General features: G+C 39.8%; 1 protein-coding gene across 9 annotated transcripts in view; it reads right to left on the bottom strand.

The window, feature by feature from the left end:
• The window catches only part of SORBS1 (sorbin and SH3 domain containing 1), a 229,870-nt gene that overhangs the window by 107,274 nt on the left and 108,126 nt on the right, over positions 1–14,470 (bottom strand). Inside the window, exon 1 of one of the 9 annotated variants that reach the window (XM_054205027.1) lies at positions 8,648–9,699. The exons of the other annotated variants lie outside the window; for them this stretch is intronic. The gene's annotated coding sequence lies outside the window, so the exon portion shown is untranslated. Of the gene's footprint in view, positions 1–8,647; positions 9,700–14,470 lie in introns of those variants that run through there. 9 annotated transcript variants of the gene reach the window in all.

The following is a 14,470-nucleotide window of genomic DNA, read 5'->3' as shown; positions in this document are numbered from 1 at the left end:
TCCCAAAGTACGCTACCAAAGCGTGGCTTGCAAACCAGCATACACACACAGGAACTTCATAAAACATAATCCTCACTCAAGATAACAATTATTGATGCCATTGATTCTAAACATGGACACTTCCACATGAACAAACATGAGGGATAAATAGTAATGACAGGATCCACTTCACCTAACTAGAGTTAACCAAATGTCAGGCATCTAAACAGTTACTCTGCAGTCAATGGTGAGCGACAAGGGCTTCCAGAGGACAAGTCATCCTGTCCTAAGACAGTCACATAAGCTGGAATGAATCACCACATGGCAGTGCTTTTCTTTCTCTACTCACTATGGAAAGAGCCCAGAAAGATAGGTTTTTGTTTGTTTGTTTTTACACAGAGGAGTGAGGTTTACCTCCCCCTTGGAAACACAGCAATAAAAACTCTGTCACAGCCTCAGGTGGTAATAGTTGAGATCACGACAACTAGCTAGCTGTCAATCATAGCACACAGGCAGTAGCCCCCATTTGCAGGGCTGCTCTCATTCCCTGCTACATGGAGATGCTTAATCCTTTCCAAAAAGAAAGGGAACAACGAGCACTGAACAGCCATGCAGATTTTTTTCCCCACCAGAACAGTATATATATGTAATAAGGTAATGTCAGCTTGTAATCCAGTTAAAGTTGTGGGTTTTAAAGTTGTGGTTTGTGTTTTGGCAGAGAGGTTGTTTGAAACCAACCACATTTGGTGCAAATACCACAGCTGAAGGTGTCAATTCCAGACTGGAAATGTGGTTGTACTTAAACTATAGACCAGGCTATGCTGGAATATCTGGGAACCCATGGCATTAAGATAACTAATCAAATGCCAGATGGCACAGTCCCTTGGTGAAAGCGGCAGGTCTGGAACACTAAACCAGCAGTTTCATAACACGGTCACCCTTTCACCTTCCCAAAGGCCCCATGGAGGTTGTGTGGCTGAGTATTCAAATAAGACTAAAATCCTGGCACCCCTCTCTGCTCAGACACAGAGGAGGCCAGGGCCCTTTTCTTAAATGCTGGGTTTGGGTCTAGATTCCTCGGGGGAAATCTGCACCCTGGCTGCAGCCACAGTCCTAAGGATCGTTATTCATCACTGGTGGTCTCTGGATACAACCTCTTTGAAGTACTGGGGGATCTGGACAACTGTATCTATTATAAAATATTGTAACCAATAAAGTGTAATGCATTTGAACATAAACTGCTTAACAGATGCTGCACTGGACATCAGAGATGGTAAGGAGTCCTCTCAGCTCGCTACACAGTTATCGGAAAAGTGCTGATTTATTAATTTCCAACCTATTTTACTGCTCCTGTGTTAACAAACCCCAATTAGCTTTTCTAATTGTAAATCAGGTTGCACTCCAGACACAGTCAATATTATTAGCTGTATCTAAGAATCTGTTCTGGCAGATCCTTTTCATTCCAATGTTGACAGAGACAAAAATACAACACCAAGAAAAGGAAATCCAGATTAAGTCCATGAAAGATTTATGTACATTATTGATCACATAAATCCAGAGACAGGACTAAGGAATGGAAATGGAATAAGGTGTTTTCTGAAGTAACATTTTAGGTTATGATCATTTTTGCACCGTCCTGATCTATTTAAAGAGGCGGCAAAGGCCCTATGCCTCAAGATAACCCCCCACTTTCACAGAATAACCATGCTGCATTCTTTATTTAGGATCTGATTTTGCAGTTTCATACACAAACAGCCTTTTCACAAGCAAGTCCATTAACAGCAAGGCAGTCGCACATGTAGGCAGGGATTTCTCTTGCAAGCAAGGGTTTGCAGGCACTGTTAGTATGTGTTTGTATGTTCCTATTAAATTGACACTTACTATTGTGGTCTCTTAATTTATCTAACAACCATTTCAGCTCATGTAACAAGAACACCCTTAAAATACATTTTTATTTTTACTTCTGGTAGCACTTTCATACAAATTGAGCGATGTTATCTTGAGCTACAGGGTGTGGTATTAATTTGAGCTCTAGAATGTCAACAGGAGAAGAAAAGGCAGTTCATCGTAGTAACAAAACATCCCATTATCAGTCTACAAAATACATGTGGCATTTAGAAGACAGTGATCCTCATATCCTTGTGAACTTTCGCAAGGATCTGTTACAAAATGCCATGAGCAACTGACAGATTGCTGTACTGTTGGGACAGAAAGAAACTGGCTTCCATCAACAGTCTTGTGACCTACAGCACGGATAACACAGGACTGAACACCCTCCAACAACGATGCAGCCCTGCACATCAGAAATCCACATCACACTTGGGGCTCTTAAGTTCAAAATCAATACATTGTTTGTCTTAATAAAATTAAATTACTTGGATATGAGAATGTTTCTCACAGATATAAAATACCATACAATTTTTTCACTGATCAGCAGACAAATTAGTTCAAGTCAATGACGCGAGTTGACACTTATGTAGCACTGGACATCTTCAAACGGCTGTGCAAACATTAAATTACTTTTGCTGCATTTGTACAAAATAGGTACATGTTATTAGGCTTATTTTTACACTGGGGGAACAAAGAAGCACAAATTGAATTTTTTAAAAAGCTGCTGTGCTTGTTTAATTTTGCTTCCGCTGGAATAAATGGAAAAATTGTCAGTGCCAGATTCGCATTTGCATCGGCATCGGGTCCTTGTATACCCCCTCTGGCAGGGTAAAAAGTCTAGCTTTAAGGATCTTGACCTTGCCAGGCAGTGTGATGAAGCCTTAGTGGAACTAAGAATTAGGCTTCCGTCAGCTTGAATGGGAATGGATTTACACAAGCGCTGTATGCTTTTGAAAATCCTACCCACAATAGCTACATGATTTGACCAACGTGACACAACAGGCTTGTGACAGAGACTGTTTGTCAACTCAGTTTGTCTGACATTAGTGAGCAATAGACCAAATCAGCCTCTCTGAATATGTTTCTAGTTTGAAAGACAGCTCAGTCACACAGAAAACTTTAAATTATTTTTAGAGGATATTTTGAAAATAGAAATAGGTGCAAAACACTTGATCTGATAGTTCTGCTGAACATCCATAACTAAACTGCTTAAAAGTGAGTACTGTCCGTGCTAAGCTACTTTAAGGGGAAAATGAGATAGATCTGCAGTGGGCGTCTGCTGTAACAAGAAGGTGATATTAACCGAGTTATTTCATTAATGTATATGTAAAAGATGGACAAAAGAAAGGCTGAAGAAATCTTTTAGAAAGAAGACTCCAGAAAAGGATCCTGGCTAAGAAGATGGGCCTGGATGGAGGACTAAGGCTAGCTACCCTTGCTGGGTATGCGCTGCATTCACTGTACATGGATAGTTATTTCCACTAGCTTCCAGCATGATTAAGGCTGAGAGATGCCCTGTGTGTGAATATGTATGTATGACTTACGACTGAAATGCTGTTTCAAGAAAACCACCCAAGTTTGTTTAGAACTCCATCAGTTCAGTAAGTTGTTCCCCCCATCCTCCCCCTCCACCCCCAACCAGTGGTTACACTTTAACCATGTATGGAAGAGATTTCAGAGGTCTGAGTCATTAAAACCTACAGAGAATAAAAGAACTTGGCAAATATGAAAGAAAAGCATTTTAAATGTCTCTGAGACAGCCTGCTCCCCCTTGCTACTGAAGATGTGGTAGATGAGTTGCCATTTATGTGTAGGAGCTGACAATTTGAAGTTTTGGACAAGTCTTAATTAAATGCAATGTGCCCCAAAAATGGTTCAAATACAAATTATCACGTCAAAAACTGTGGGAAACTTTTTATCTTATCAAAAAAATAAAAAAAAACACCCAAACATTTGAAGTAGTAGTTTTGTGTGTTATCTGCAGACAAACTTCCTGCCAAATATTCTTGTCCCTGCCAAAAACTATGGTATTTTTGGATAGTTTCTTATTTACAACTCTTTTGTATGCATGAAACAGTGATGTTTTGCCATTTTTAGGAGTGGCTGATCACATGAAAAGCTCTAACACATTTAAAGTTACAATCTCCTCTCACAGCACACGACTTGACTTCTGGGCAGAACATTACAGCAGTCTTCCTCTTCCTATAAGAAACAGACATTCCAGGAAGAAAAAAAAAAAAAAAAAAAACAAATGCATTACTTTGAGAAAAGATCCAGGATACAAGAAATGTTGTGTGGAAGCTCACACAACGATAAGACAGTACCTGTAAGCATGTGGAATTTACCAGGGACAACATCCTGCTCCTGGTAATCCTGTAAGATGCGAATAGAATTAATAGATATGTTTTTCCCCCCTCTGTATTTTTAGAAGACATTTATCCAGACATCTACCAGATCTGCCTTTATGAAAAACAGATTTTCTGATGACACTCAAATTTCGAAGCTTTTAGGATGTTCCCATTCAGAGCGTTGCCAAGTAATCACAATTCAGTGTGATGTTTCCTCCCTGAAGATAATTCAGCAGGGTTCAGATTCTCAAAGAGCTCATTGAGGAACTGGGATTCAGGAAATCTGAGCTTTATTCCCAGCCTTCTGCCATCACTGCACTGCAGTGCACTGTCTCATTTTCTCAATTAAAAAAACAGAACTAAAACCACCAGCCTCCTTTTCAAGCACTTAAAAAATTGATCAATACTCTATAAAAGCTTTGCATTTTTATCACCATGTTAAGTACTCAGTCCCTCCACCTCAAAACAATCAGATTTTGCCAATTATTTGCTGTATTCTCCTGGAATATTCCAGCTAACATTTGCACCAATTCAACCACAGCAGCATTTCTCAAGAGCAGAGACTTCACTCACTCCTGTGTCAATCCAGAATAACTGATTTCAAACACAATTACTCCAGGTCTCAGTCCTATTGCTGTAAATCCAAGTTACGGTCCTCATCATGGGATCTGATCCATGCCAGTACTTGCAGACATACAGATCCCAACCAGAAAGAGTGCCTTTGCTGAACCACAAAAAGAAGTGGGATGAATAACACAGAGAAAGACAGGTCCAAAGCAATTCCTAGTGTCATTTGATTTCTGATAGCATCATTAGTGATTCTTTTACACCTATGAATCCCACCTTCCCTCCTACCCCAGTCATTCCCTGATTCACGACATGAATAAATTGGAAAGAACGAGAATACCAAGTATATTGAAAGAAAAAAAACTCCTATACCTTTTAATTACTTCATGTATGACAGTCTTTCTATGCATGCTATCCACAGGAAAGTATATCCTTACAGATAATTAGTACTCTCTTCCTAAAATATATTCATTTCATATAATCTTTAAACAATCATTCACACATCACACAGAAAATCATATATTTAAACAATACTCCCTACAAATCTTTTCACATTTTACCTACTCTCCCTTGGTCATTAATGACCCAAATTTGCTCTTTGCCCATTTTTCTTCAACTTTTTTTACTCCGACATCTGAATCAGCAGAGTTGAAAATTATTTTGTCACACAGAATATATCAGGACACAAAGTGAGGGTGAAGACTCTGAAAAGGTATCCAAGAGTGAGCTGCAAAACAGATTAGCAAAGATTTGAGAGGCGAAAAGCTTCTTATAACCTGGCAAAATGATGACAGGTAGACAAAGAAGAAATAGGCTTCACAGTTTATTCTGTGTGAAAATTCAGTGGGTCTTACAGGTCAGAACTCAGAACATACAACAGTGGGAATACAGAAACTAATCACGTCAGGGGCTGGATGGGGTTTCTTGTATGACAGGACACCCCTGCGTTATGTGCTCTTGGCCCTCTTGGAGAATCTACCACATACAGAGACAGCAGATTTTAATGGAATCTAAAAATAATTTAGAAAGTTACATTAAAACATATTCATGTACTAAACATTACTGTAGCTTGCCTAGTAGGGGACATCAACATATAAATCTCTACTTCCTTCCATTCAGATGTTACCAGAACTTACAATCAAAAAGAAGACACAAATATATCAGTTCTGTGGATTAACTGGAGTAAAGAGAAGTAAAACACACATGCTCTATGTGGTAGATGTGACTGTTTCCTAATAAGGCTTTCAGCAGATCTTTAATTCAGCATATGCCTTCTTTATGGAATAAATACAGATGACGCAGTTACCTGAAATAATCTGCTTTTGTGTTTCAGTATTTTTATTACAGCATTATCTAGAGGTCCAGTCAAATCCTATCTCTAATGCACTAGGTGTGTATAAGACTATAGACCTTATCAAACTAGTTCACAACCAATACAGACAAATGAAGCATTATTACATTCACAGGTGGGGAAACTTAATGCAGACAGATCAAATAACATGCTAGAGATCACACAGAGTGTGTTTCGCAGATTTAGCTATTAAACTTATTCCTCCTAGTGAGCCCCAGTTCACTGCCAAAGCTTGTTTTCATCAGCCACAGGGCAGGCTGGACGATGCTGCTGTGCCCACTTAACACCTGCATCTAGTTATTTCTCTCTCTTGTTGGCCATTAACTATAGGTGTGCAAGACAGTAAACTATCATATGATGGTCATATAAAGAGGATATTTTGCATAAGGGGAGACCATTCAGTCACCTCAGAGGAGTCTTACAAGAGAAATTTCTCCTGTAGGACAGGCGAGAAGCTCTCCATGAGGTGCTTTAAAAGCTATTAAGCACGCTCTGTGTTATGGCTTTTCCTCTAAATGACTGCCTCTAAATGTTTGCCTCAGGAAGTTGTGGAATAACAAACTTTGTCATTTAAACTTCAAGGAAATAATCTAGAAAAGCTTAACAGGAAACTGAGGCATGGTGTTCAGTATTGTTCAGCCCCCTGAGCTCAGACCATTAACAGCCATCTCCAGTCACTGATGGGAGAACTGGGAAGGCACTCGTGGGTGCTTGAGAAAGCCCTGCAGAGTAGGATTCCACTTGGGAGCAGCAGCAGGTAGCCCTTTATTTACAACAATATACAATATAGCTGCAGCCTTCCATAATAACCGTAAGTTACTAAGCAAGATGATGAACACCTAAAGGAAACATTGAAGTTGAAGTCCATGATAAGAAAGAGACAGGGTTACTATCTTCATCTATCACCCAAATGAACCTAAATCAAAAAGCGTTTTTTAAATGATCCTGGAGTTACTGCAACTTCTATCTGCTTAATTTAAGCCTGGTTTTCCCAAGCATAACAGACAGGCTCAGAGCCTGGAGCTATGTCAGAATGAAACCCAGATTAGCTCGGTTTTAATTTCTCAAGCCAAAGCCTATAAAAGAACTCTGGTACCCAAGAGCAGTTGCTGGGCTGTGCTAAACAACAAAAACTAACTGTGGCCATAGGAATGCCCAGAGTAGCCATTCCCTGTTTTGGAGAAGCACAGGCTATTTTTGCTGCCATGCACATCTCAGGTGAGGTGAACATTGCAAGGACAGATACAGGTGATTACTGGAGTAGAATAAAATTGGGAAAACAAAAGTGAAGATCCAGCTCAAGTATCAACCACAGTGCTTGTCTTAAAGTCCAAGTGTCTGCATGCTCACAGAGACCGGAACTTTTAAAATGAAAGGAATTCTCCCATATTTATGCCAGCATAACCAAGAAAGACCTAACCCTAAGTCTCATTTAAAATGTTTTAACTGTGCTATTAATTATTGAGTCAAATCATCAAGTTTGAGTCTGGCCCTAAACAGTTCCAGCTGCAGCAGAGAAATCTAGAACTAAACCCAAACTTGAAGGCTTAATGTCAGTCTTGATTTTCTGTTAAATTAAGACAATATTTTCACCCCTAAGTATATTATTAAGCGGGCTAGAAGTTGTGCCAATCTTACTCCTAGTTTTATTAAAAAATTTCTCAAGTTGAATTTGCAGTTAGACACAGGGCATCTCTTTTACTTTTGTTTCAGGATGTTCATTTGGGGAAATTTAACAGGCAAGATACGCCTATTTGAGAATGGAATCAATCAGGAATGCAGTTACAACAGAAAGAATTTCAGCAGACCATAAAAGAGAAAGAGAGGAAAAAAGAAAACCCTGCTACAAGAATAGTCTAGCAAAATGCAACTGTAGTGAGCTTGGGCTGCTTCCCAGTACTCCAGAGGGAATTCTGCTATTTGCTGAGTTTAGTGAATGTAATCTAGTGCCGAAGGAAAACCAGAAAAAAAAAAAGTGCCGCTGCTTTCACCATTTTCTCAGTCCTGCTTTGTATGAGAAAGCATATGAAAGACAGAGAAATTATTGTATTACTGTGAAAGCAGACAGAAACTTGCAAAGCAGATGTTCTAGCACACATAAGAGGAACTCATTAGACACTGAATAAAACTATATAACCAGGATTTAAAAAAAAAAAAAAAAAGTCACTCAACAGGCAGAGATATATCAAGAAATAGGGGGCTCAAAAAGTAGTTTGGAAACAACATCTGTAGTGACAAGCAAGTCTCATTTTGTTATGCAGTAAAAGGGAATCAATACTTTCCACTACACATCATACACAACACCATCTTTTCTCCAAGAATTTCAGTACGTAACTTTAGGGAATTTCTAAATCATTCAGAGGAGATATAAACAGTTAACAGGAAATCTAAAATGAAGTAATTCAAACAGAATCTACCTCCAAAACCAACAGATGCTCCACAAGTTATTTATAGCAGAAAATTTAGAAGAAATTGGAAAGGTCTTAAATCTTCCGAGGTTTTAAATACTTACTTCTTGCAGCCAAAATCACATCAGTTGAACATCCAGGAAAATTTTTTAAAAGCTTGCATTAAAGAGCTTGACTAGCTGAGAACATGATGTAACCTTTCCTTTGGACCGTCCTGCCATAGGCGTTTACTCATTCAACAGAAGCACAGAGCGTGATACTGTCGTGCAGCCTTTTACGTAGGGATGCCAAGGAGGAGGGAGGGAGGGGAAAGCCCTTCCCCAAAGGTTTTAGTTCAGCCCACTCATTAAAATACAGAGTGGAAACAGCTGCTGTAGAAAGGAAGAGAACATCCAGGCAGTTTTTGATTAAGTTTCTGAGGTGTAAAATGGTTTCGTTCTGGAATCTCAGTAAGAAAAACAATTTTTCTTCTGAATTTCATTCTTCCTCTACATTGCTCTTAAAGAAACTGGCTCTAACTCAGCTCAGAAATAAGTATAACATAGTGGATGGTCAACTCTGTTTTCAAAATCATTACATCACACTGTGGGAAAACAGATCCCTAAAAGATCCTCCCTCTCCTCCCTGCAAGGACTAGTACGAGTACACGTGTGTTTATGACACTTAAATCTTCATGTAATGTAATACCTCAAATCACTGCACATCAAGAAGTCTCAAGCAAATAACATTTACAATTGATAGCATGCCTCTTACAGATTACCACCTCAAAGTTAAAACTAGATAAGGAACAGAGGAGGGTGGCAAGAACAATGAAAGCTTCTCAACTGTTTCTTGACATGGAGACACTGAATAAACGAGGACTCTTGAGGCTGAGAAAGCATTGGCAGAGGGGGGATGAGAGAGCTCTACTAAATCTCGAAAGGCACCAAAACCTCCAATCTAGGAATGGCGGCTCATTCCTTCTGGTAACACAAGACCTAAGGGGCACTGAAAGAAATCTTTAGGCACAAGTTTTAAAACAAACAAAAGGAAGTACTTTTTCACATCATACGTAACGGGATTGCAGAGCTATTGCCCCAGGATCTTGTGGAGCTCCACTGTGTGAACAAGCTCAAAAAATTAAATTCAAAACAACTGAAAGAACAATCCTAAGCTAGAACTCTTAGCTTGGGAAGTTATTAACCACAAGTTACTAGAAGGTGCGGATATCTCAGGTGAAGTAGCAATTTGCATTTGCCCTCTACATTAACCCTTCCCCTAGACCTGTGACACCCCTGCCAGAGCCGCAGACTGCACTAGAAGGATCCTTGAGCCACAACTGTGCCTGTTCTTATACTCCCATTTACCTGATTTTCAGAACAGTCCTTAATTGTCTGTATTATTAGGTCCATTTCACAGATGGGGAATCAACTATGTACAGTAAGGCCCAAAGCAGCACAGCTCTTTGGAAATTTTGACTAGTAACCACAATTCAACAGTTAGGTACTACCCTTAAAAGTCATCTTGAAGTGACTTTGTACTTCTCAAGGGGAGCACCTGAGGTGGCCTTCCTTTCAAATCCCAGCACTTCTGACTCTTCCCTGTTCACTCCAGTGTAACTACTCCAGCATAACTACTTTCATGAGCAAAGTTATTCACCAACCAGAGTTTTTCCATAACAATTTCAGCAGCTATTACTCCTATTTTCTGCTCTCTCTCCCTTTACGTACAGTTAGAAAAAGTAATGCATTCTGATAGTGAAATCCTATTGTAGCAAAGCTATTTTAACTACATATGTGCTTTTTATATATTGTCAAATAGCATTTTTCAATGTAAGGCAAGCAGACAGTTACTGGGTAATGACTGTTCTTATAGCAGCAACTAGCAGCTAGGTTTTGAGGGGTTGGGGGGTTTTTTGGGTTTGTTTTTGGGTTTTGGGTTTTTTGGGTTTTTGTTTTGGTTTTTTTAATGAGACATACTTTAAAAATACCTTTGTAGTGGCCAGACGTTCACTGTGTGGCAAAAGGCATAATAGCCCACTGGCCCTGCTGGTTCAACAGCTGGTCTTAATTAATATTGAGAAACAGGACACTTTTATGCAAAATAAGCGAATTGACTTGAGATCCTTTTCAGACCAGGTTTGAGAAATGCAGCCACAAACTCTGCTTCCCTTCTCTGCTCCTAATTTTAAACAGGGGCTTCGTAGCTGTTTGTCTTTCTTTGTGTGTTTAATGTTTCCTGGAGGCCTGCAAAGGCATGCAAAATATTTTAGTTCAGGGCCTCTATATGGTTGTAATAGGAAATAGATGTCTCCCTTAAAGAGATGGGTTAGTATAGAAACAGAGATTATCTGAATGACAGCAGTCTTAAGTGTTTATTTCAAAGGGAAGGAAAGGACAGATAAATATTTACTACTTTCCGTTCACATCGTAGAATACAGACGCTGCCTATTTCTGGTTATTTATTGTCTAAGTAACTCAGGTTAAGGTCTGGTACTGTTCTCTTTGTCAGAATTTTTCTTCATATTACAAAGTTCTGATGCCATCTTTGCCACATAGTTCCTTTAAGCTGCAGAAGAGCCTCAGCTGGTTTCTAAACCCCAGGCTGGTCAAGACTTTATGCTTGTACAAGATGTGTGGTCACTAGAAACTAGCAAATTGCAGACTTTTTGGTCCACCTGAGAAAATGCATGTTCCCTGTGCAAGGCTTCACACCTACACTGAAACAGCCTTTTAGAAAAATTCTGAGAGTTTCAGTGCTACCAGGTTGAAAAATGGTGAAGACAAATGAAAAAAAGGCTTCGCTTCTTACTCTTGTTCCCTCTCTCATTTCACCCAACCTGAAGAGTACATGCCATCCCCTCCCCATCAGGGCAGGGGATGACAGAACAAGAACAGACGTTCTCTTTCCTCCTGCACAGGCCCTAATCAATATTCTTCAGGTCCTGATCTTTGACCATTCATAGCAGCAAACTGTGATCCCGAGCCTCCTTCAACACTGTTCCCTGACAGATCCATCCTTCCTCCCTTTCACTTTACCATGTATCTACTACTAGAGAACCAGCAAAATGAAAAATCACTTTGGGATAGTTTGCCTTTCCTAGATGCAGTCTTACCTTCTCTTCTTCAAGGCATGACTAAAACCGATGACATCTCTCTTCCCCACCCCTTCTTTCCCTTTTTTTATTAAAAGTTGCATGGTAAATCAAGAGGGGCTTAGAAGAAATCTCATTATCTTCATTTAGTTGCAACTACACCTCTTATGTCAGAAGACATTAAAGAAATTACTGATGGATTAATTCATTGAGGTGCAATGCAGTGGAATGCTTGTTATGGAAACAACAGCCAAGGTGCAATCAGATACTCTGTTCAGCAGATGAATGACAGATCAATACACTGATAGGACATGTTTTGGGATGCTTCTGTGTCCACAGGCATTCCTCTTTGTACAGCAACTCCATCAAAATCTCCAAAAATAAGCAGACTTGTGACAATTCACTAGCTGGATAGGAAGTCCCTTAGGTGTCATGGAAGGATATGGGAGTTCAATAAATGGTGTTTTCCTCTGAGCAAGCACCTCAGCACAAAGCTTTCAAACACAAAAGCTTCTACAGATCAGGAAAGTTGGTGTAGTGTTTGAAGGTGCAACTGGCTCCTCACGATGCCCAGCTGATGAAAGGTACACCTGCCCTATGAGCTGAAAACAGTGAAACAATTTATTGCAGCAACTGCAACCCAAAACGATGTTCTGTGCAGTTCCTCAGAGTTTTCATCTTGTCTCATTTTAAAAAACAATATTTTTTTAAGTATTAAATCAGGTTTGGGATATCAGTGAGTTTCTCCCAATTCTGTTTCCTCCTTACCTTCTTTTCCATTGGATGGAGCAAGGAGATGGAAAGGAAAGGAGAGCAAAGGTATTTAGGTTAGAAAAGGAGAAACAGAAAGGATGGGAGAACAATTTTTTAAGGAAAGGAAGGGATTTCAAAGCTGAAAAGTGAAAAACTTTTTGTCCCATTCCAAAACCAGTTAACCCTGCCATTAAAACTTAAGAACTTCTTTTGCCACATTTTGTTTTACAGTTTTCATTAGCAATTGTTTCTTTATGGAAATATTCATAATTATTTCAAATTCAATATTGAGAGGGAGAGGGGAGTTGCAATATAAACGGACTGGATGGCCAAATGGATCAAAACAATGACCTTTTGGCTTTTGGTTCTGGAATGGCATGCACTGTATTACTAGTGATGCTATTATCTGTTATCACAGTGATTTTATTAATTAACTTTCGCTTTAGACCATAGCCTCTATGACATAATCAGGGTGTTCGTGGGATCTGTCCCAAATTCTGCCACATCTGACTTTTTCAGTCCATTTCTACAGTATACCTTGAAAAACAGGTTTGTGTTTCCACCAAGATCACTGAAAAGCTGCCCGTGGACAACATCTATCCTGACTGATCTCTCATCACAAAAGCCTAAAAGGTAATAAAGGGCTACTGCTCCTTAACTAGCATCTGCAAGCAAATCAGTGGGCCTCAGAAATCAGAATCGGCACTAGACTTTAAGTGCAGTACTTTCGGGTAAGCTCTCAACTCCTACTTTCAGCCTAACATGTACTAATAAATTCCTCAGTGCTGCTATCTTTTGAAAAAATAAGTACCTTCTCAGCAGAGACCAGCAAGTTGCCCATGCCCAGCATTTTTTCGTGACCCTGGAAGATAAGGTTCATTTTGACTGAGGTCACCACAAACTTCCACGCTTACACTGAAGTCCCGTGGGATATTTTATTACCCAACCTGAGCACAGAAGGCTCAAATTTCTCAGGATCCATTAAAAAAGCACATACGCTTTATGGAACCAAACTGAGATTGACCTAACCCGGAAACCTCGAAGGATGAGGCAATGTGATGAAGCATCAGAGGTGCTGAGCAAAACCTCAATCGTCTCAACCTGTTCTCTGGATGGTGAAGCCTCTCCCTTCCAGCTGACTTCCCCACCCACCCTGAAAGCACTCTGCTTTGGGAGTGGCTTTTCTCAACAGGGAAGCGAAACTTTCTTTTAATGTGGTTCATAGAAAGTTTTGTTGGTTTTCTTTCTCCAGCCCATCTAGGCTGGAAAAAAATATTAGTCCCAACCAAAAGCCGGTATAAAAACTCTGCCCATTTCTGGACAGTTCTTTTCAACTTGCAAGGAAGCAAATCCCACAATTGCAATTTCTTGTGGCTCATTATGGGAATGGTGGTGTAGCACAACCACAGAAAGAGTTGTACTGGAATGGTTTGAGCACAGCTACTGTAGAGCACTTTGAGATGCTTTCATCCAAAAAAAGATTTTATGAAAACAGGGATTAGATCAATTATAGGGCAACTGTGGTCTCTAAGTATAGGAAGGACTTTCCATAAATTCAAAGGGTAATAGAGACAACTGGATACATGGGATGCATTTTATTCCAACTTGTCTTTAATGATACACCATGGGATATAGAAACTGGGCTGTGGAGTATAAACAGTACAACCCCCAGGCATAAGAAATGAATTTATTTCTGATCCAAAGTCTGCTATCAGGAACATGAATCCTGTTATTGCTTTCAATGGGCTTTGGATCAGTCTCCCATGAGCAACATGAAAAGGATATGAAGTCAGACAAGTAGAGAAACAAGGACAGTGTAATTTCAGCAATGCAGGGGAAAAAATTTACTTTCCAGAAAAAAAGGACCCGGGAGATGTCACAGTTGATCAGATTGCTGATTTACATAATCCAAAAGCCTTTTTTGGTACCAGAAGCCACAGAGTCACATACAAGAAACCAATTCGCAATTCTGGGAAAGCTGCAGCGGAGCATCCCACCTGTCTGAGAAGACACAAAGCAGCCTCCCCAGGTCAGCAAGGTACCATTTTGTCTTTCCTGGGTAAGTTTTTAGCTGGATTCATTCTCAGTTTACCTGACCATG

Source organism: Rissa tridactyla, chromosome 6 (genome assembly GCF_028500815.1).
Source record: "Rissa tridactyla isolate bRisTri1 chromosome 6, bRisTri1.patW.cur.20221130, whole genome shotgun sequence".
NCBI classification, from domain to species: domain Eukaryota; kingdom Metazoa; phylum Chordata; class Aves; order Charadriiformes; family Laridae; genus Rissa; species Rissa tridactyla.
The sequence above is the reverse complement of the archived record's forward strand: the minus strand, read 5'-3'. Positions and strand labels throughout refer to the sequence as shown.